This window comes from Castor canadensis, chromosome 3 (assembly GCF_047511655.1).
Source record: "Castor canadensis chromosome 3, mCasCan1.hap1v2, whole genome shotgun sequence".
Lineage (NCBI taxonomy): Eukaryota > Metazoa > Chordata > Mammalia > Rodentia > Castoridae > Castor > Castor canadensis.
Genome location: NC_133388.1, coordinates 190,299,515 through 190,305,514, shown reverse-complemented (window position 1 = coordinate 190,305,514; position 6,000 = coordinate 190,299,515). Strand labels below are relative to the sequence as shown.

Here is a 6,000-nt window from a genome sequence, read left to right as displayed (position 1 = left end):
AGCTTTCTGCAGTGCTGTGGTTCTCAATGTGGCTTTTCAGTGGAACCAACCCAGATTGCTTTTTAAAAACACCAAGGCCCGTCTACACTCCCAAGATTTTGATTATGCCGGACTAGGGCGGAGCCTTGGTATCTGCCTTTTAAAGCAAAGCGTGGCTGGAGAGTCTCAGGTACAGTCAGAGCTGAGAAATGCTGCTTTCTTTGGTCGGATGAGAACGAGCAGGCTGGCAGCAGTTACACAAAAGCACTGCCAGCAGGTTGGGAAGCGAGCGCCATGCAAGCTCTGGAGACCTGGAAGGCAGGGGAGAGAATGCTAACTCCTGGCCAGAGCTGTGGGGCAAGGGAAGGCCGCGCAGGACGGGCATATGCGCTCGGAACTGCCAGCGGTTAGTGCGCGGCGTCAGGGATGCGGGAGAGCAAGATGGAGAGCTGAAGCGACAAGGAAGGGATCTGGAGTGAGAGTCTGAAGGAAGCAAAGGAGGCGGCTGAATGAGGCTCAGGAGGGAAGACGCTGAGACCTGGAGGAAGTCGCTCAGAAAGATTGTCAGGGTGTGGAGCACATTCTTAGGAGAAACTCAAAGGGAAAGACAGGACCACGCGGCCACTCAGAGGCACAAGGAAGTCCACATGCACACGCACGGGAGCGCACATACATGAACACATACAACTAGTCCTCCTCCCGGCCCCTGTGCACACATGCCTGCTGCGCACTCGGAGGCCCCTGCCCCCGTTAGCTGGAGGGAACCGCAGAGCCAAACCACAGCCCTGGGCCGGAGGCCCCACCCCGCCGCGCCCCTACAGAGGTTTGCGCAACAGGCGGGCGGCGGCTCCAGCGGGACCCGGCGCGCAGCTCCAGCGCAGCCAGCCGGGGCGGGAGGGGGAGCGGGGAAGGGGTGTGTCCTCGTTGCGTGCGGGGCGCCGCGGATCCGGGAGGGACAAGGCTTTGGAGGCGGGGCCGCGGCGCCTATAAAATGGCCCTGGGTACGCACATAAACAAACCTCGCCTGGCCACCAGCTCGCGCTCCGCAGCACAAGACGATCCTTGTTGCTCTCTGTCCTCTCCATCTCCTAGGCTCCCACTGGGCGCCGCGCCGCCACACTAGCCGCAGACGCCTGTCCCTTCTCCCTCTGCTTTAGGTAAGTCCGCCCGATGCCCTCTTCTTCCCGACACTAGGAGTAATAGAGAGGGGTTGTCCATGGGGTGCTGCTGGAGCGCCTGGTCCGCCCTTTGTGGTCCCGCGGACTTCAGGACCCCCGGGAGCTGCAAGTGCGGGGCGACCTGGTGGCGTTGGCACGGGGAGGCAGCATCTGGGCGCCGGCATCTCAAAATTGGAGGGTTCGATTAGAGAAAAGGAGGAAAAAAAGGCAGGTCCCCATTAACTTTCCCCCTACCTAAGATAGTGGGGTTCAGACGGTCGGAAAGGAGGCGGCGAGCCAACCCAGGAACACCTGAATCTCGCTTCCTGGCGCCCTCCCAGAGTCACAGCTGGCACCGCTGGCCAGGGGCGCATGAGGGACAAAGGTGTGTGTGAGTAGGTGGGTGGATGTGAGAGTGTGTTAGGGTGTCTGAGGAGGAAGCGATGTCGATGGGGTGGGTGAGGATAAGAGACGCTGGTGAGGCTGGAAAGGGGGGAGGGTGTGGGTGTGTCTGGTGTCCCACTGGCCAGGGAACGGGTGTGGATCGGAGGCCGGATGGCCGTCCAGCTCCGGAGTCCGGTGGCGTGCGTGCGAGAGGCGAGTGTGTGTGTGCTAGGGGAGAGGACGGGGTGTGTCACAGTGCGTGCAGCACGCGCGGCAGCGAGTGTCAGCGAACGCCGCTGAGCGGGGTGCGGCTCCCGAGGTGGCCCGGGGTTGGCGCTGTGGCGGCGCGGGAGAGGTGGGTCGGTTGAGCAGGGTCTCACTGACATCGGGCGGGCCCCAGTGCTGGCTGGAGCTAGGAGTGGCGTCATTTTCGCATCCGCCCACCCTCCCCTGCTTTCCTTGGCTCCCTGGTCCCCGGGCCGGCGTCTCCAGCAGTCCAGCGGGGAGAACAGCTGGAACTGCTCGGACGTTCCCGGGAGATCCGCCGCGGTCTCTGATTCAGCTTCTGGGAGGAGGTTGGGTCAGAGTGTGTGGAATGCAGCGGGCTCCAGGGGAAACACGCTGTCACCGCCTCCATCACATTAATAGCTGAAGCTGGGATTTGTGGATCCCTTCTTTACACCGCCACCTCCCCTACTCTCCCGTCTGTCGCTTCGTTATCAGCTGTCTGGTGGGGCCCCAGAGCCACCCCTCTGGCTTGATCGTGGGAGGTGCCTGTCAGCGCAGCCAGTGGGGGAGGAAGGCCACCACCCTTTATCTGCGCCCTTCTTCACCAGCTGTCCTGGGCACTTCAGCAACTTTGGTTCCTTTCAGCTACTGGGGAAGATGGAAGAGGCAGAGGCTGACCACTGGGAGGAGTGTAAACATCCTTTTAATGCCAACTAGCCATGCTGCACGGTCTCCCACACCACCCCTAATGAACATGGTATCCAAATAAAAGCCCTGTTCTTGCCGTGAAAATGAGTTTCAAGGACAAAAAAAAAGGTGCAGAGAGGGGAAACCTTCATGCCTGCCTTTGAGTGGTTTGCCAACTGCTAGCTGGGACAATAGCAGGGCAGGCACAGGTCACAGCTGGTGTGGGCAGTGGTTCAGCCAGTTCCAAGCCCGATCACTGCACTAGGTTGAGTCAAGGGAGGAAAAGTTTGCTGAAAGAGTTGGCAAACATCCAGGGAATAGGGCTGTGGGGTAAACAGAGACACCAGGGGGTGATGTCCCTGACCTGTGCCTTCTTAATTTCATGGGACCTTGACTGTGACTGGAGGGTAAGCTGTGCCGGGGGAAGGAGAAGGACTTTGCTTGCTCTATCTGAAGCCTGGCACCTGGCCCAGGGCCGAGCCTGTAGGAGGGGTTCAGACATGCATGGAGCGACTTGAACAGTCCTCTGCCTCCTACCCTGCTCCTCTTTGATCCTGAGGTAGATCCCAAGGAGGCAGCTGACTCTATGGATGGAGGGGTTGGATTTGGTTCTGGAATCCTGTTACAGGGTCTCCTCACCTGGTGAGTTCTTTCCCAATGGCAAGCAAACCCAGGAGTCTGGCCACTGGTTGCATCATTTGGAATGGAATAAAAACTCACACGGGACCCGGTCCAACCTCTTCTCACTTTACAAATAAGAACTGAAATCAGAGACAGGGAGGCAGGTGCCAAGGTGAGTGGGAACCAGGACTCATGCTCTAGTGCCCTGTCCAAGTGTGTCCTGGTTGGGACTGATCTTGATCTTTGCCTGTCTCTTCTGGAAGGCAAACATAAGTTTGCATCTTTGCTAAGTTTTTGGTGAGGCCACTTTGAGTCAGAAGAGGCAGAACCTGGGTAGTTTTTCTAAATGTAGAGCAGGTGTTTAAAGATGAGCAAAATCAATTTAGTGAGAAAGGGACAAAGGTCACAGTCCTTCCCCCTCTGCCCTTTCCCCTACCCACCATGGCTTTACTGGGTTGGCTGCCCCCTTCAGAATGAATGGCAGATCTGAACAGAGCTAGGGCCCCTGAGGCATGGAAACCTGCTGAACTGCACTTGCCCCAGCAGAGGCCAGAAAGAAGGCATTGTATTTTTCTGATGGCCCAAAGCTGCTGTTCTGCCTTGACACCCAACTCCAGGAAATCCATCCACGCCTTGTGGCTCTGCAGAAAAGCCAGCATGATGACTGGGTACCTATGGGTCCAGCAGGAAGCAGGGCTAGACACAGGCCAGAGGGAAGGGGTCCTCTCTCTCTAACGCAACTACTGTGTCTTGCATCCCTTTGTGCCTTGCAAGAACACTGCCTGGCTGTATCAGTTATACTGGGTGGACAAGGAAACAGGTCCCACATTGCTAAAAGTGGGAGAGTCTGACTTCAAAGTTTTTGTGTTTTTGTTGGGGAGCAAGGAGAAAGCAGGTCAGAATGGAAAATGCAAAGAGGCAGTCAGGACCTCCGTGCCTCAGTTTCCTCTTTAGTAAAGCGATAATGACAGATGCAGTCTCATTATGGTGTATGGATACTAAGTGAGCTAAGCCTTGTGAGCTGAGAACAGCGGCTAGCTCATGGGCAGAACCGTGAAGGTATTTTATGTCAGCAGTAACCATGAAGAACACAGTAGGGCTGTCTCCTTGGCCATCAATGTGTAAAGCCCTTTCTTCTAAACCTGCCCAGGCCTGTGACTGGACCTGGTGTGCTTTTTGATGTTTTCCAGAAAGCTAAACTTACAGCTGTGTATAATGAAGGCAGTTGACTGAGGCCCTGGACTCCCGAAGACTGGGGGAGAAGAGAGGAGAGGGAGCAGCCACATATGCCATACCTTCTTGGCCACCCTGTGTCCCCAGGTCTGGCCATTAATAGGTGTCACTACATAGCCCTTGTCTGCCTAGCAGGCCTTGTTCTTCAGTATGTGACCTGATTGTCTTGAGGTGGGAGACATTCTTCTGACTTCTCAAGTCAGAGAACAGGATGGGTAGGGGTTTGCCTGTCCAGATTAAGTGAGTGGGTTTGGATCAAAGGGAAACACTCCAGTATTTCCCTTAAGGCTACCCAGTGCCTCTAGGCCTGCCTTTTAAGGCTGAGCGGGTTTTCCTGGAGTCACTGCAGGCTGTCTTCTTGATTACATCTGGTCTGAGGCCTTCCTGCCCTGCTAACTTGCTCCTTCTCTTAAATGAGGAGATGGAGCTGGGTGACATGTGATATGCCCCTGAACTTGGCCTCTTACTGTGAGCCAGCCAGGGTTGTTGGAGTTGGGTGTGCAGAGGGGTTGGGCGATGACACTGAGGTCCACAAAGAAGGAAGCTATGTAGATAGGAAGCCATGACTTGGTGTTGGTGTGGAATTGAGTGTTCTACATTGGGCACCATGGAGGAGAAACTCAGGTCCCTGGGGAGAATAGTAGGGACTCTGCTTTGGTGCCATAGACTAGGAACCCATTTCAGAATCGAACTCTCCAGCAATGTCTTTTGACCCAGAAATCTTGACTTTCCTGTCTTAACATTATTGAAGTTTTGCCCATGCCCTGCCTACCCGCTTCCCTCTTTGGTGCCATCTCCAGGCCTCTTCAGTTGCACTGGCACCCCCCAGCTGAGGGTAGAATGCGAGGGTCGTGAGCAATCTGGGGACTTGAGTGCTCAAGAGCTCATCTTTCATCTTGTAGGTCCTTCTTAATTCAATTGGGAAGCCTTCAAACAGCTGTATATTTTAAACCTGCACAGAGCTCTGCTTAGAACTAGGTGGGGTGCAGACCATCTGTTCCCCCATCTCTACCCCCAGCTCAGCACCCTAGAATTGAGAAGGCTCTGAGGAGCCCAATCTTATAAGGATGAGAAGAGGATTCTTAAGAGATAGCTCACTCTGAGTATGTCTCATCTTGGAACCTTCACTCTCTCCTTCCTGTCACTTCTCTGGCTTCCCCTCCTGACTGGTGGCTGGTCCCATGTGTCCTCCTGTCTCTGCCTTTCCATTGCCCCCTTAGATATAAGAACCTACCACTTAGTGGGCACTCCATTCATGTTGGTGTAAGGAGCCCTCCGTCAATGAGAGAAGTCACATGGGTTGTCTCCTGCAGAGGTTGAGAGCCATTCCGGATGGTGGAAGCGGTAAGACATTTGCATTAAAAGTCTCATTAGTGTGGCCAGCAGCATCCTATCTCAGGGACAAAGAAGATCTATTTCCCTATCCTGGGCCAACACTGGCTCTGGGTGATTTCAAAAAATTGTCACAAACCCTGCAGCACAGATTCACAGAAAAATCTTCCAACTCCACCAATGCCCTCCTTGGGACTTCCAGTTACTTGGTTTGTCCCCTCAGACAGTCATCTTCTCTTTGCCAAACCAATTACTCTGCCAAAACCACTGCCAAGTCACCACTAAGCACTTCCGGGAAGATCACAGTGGTGCAGAGAAGGGCTGGGCCATGGCAGATTCCTGACGCTCCTTCTTCCTGCTATTGTGTTTTGGCTGGTAG

The 6,000-nt window shown here is 55.0% G+C and overlaps 1 protein-coding gene across 3 annotated transcripts in view; it reads left to right on the top strand.

Annotated features, from left to right (window-relative positions):
* Window positions 1–966: 966 nt before the first annotated feature.
* Ndrg1 (N-myc downstream regulated 1) overlaps window positions 967–6,000 on the top strand; it is a 50,917-nt gene continuing 45,883 nt past the window's right edge. The window contains exons 1-2 of one of the 3 annotated variants that reach the window (XM_074069263.1): window positions 967–1,136; window positions 5,510–5,633. The gene's annotated coding sequence lies outside the window, so the exon portion shown is untranslated. The remainder of the gene's footprint in view (window positions 1,137–5,509; window positions 5,634–6,000) is intronic. The other 2 variants (XM_020174465.2, XM_020174463.2) reach the window with 2 other exon arrangements.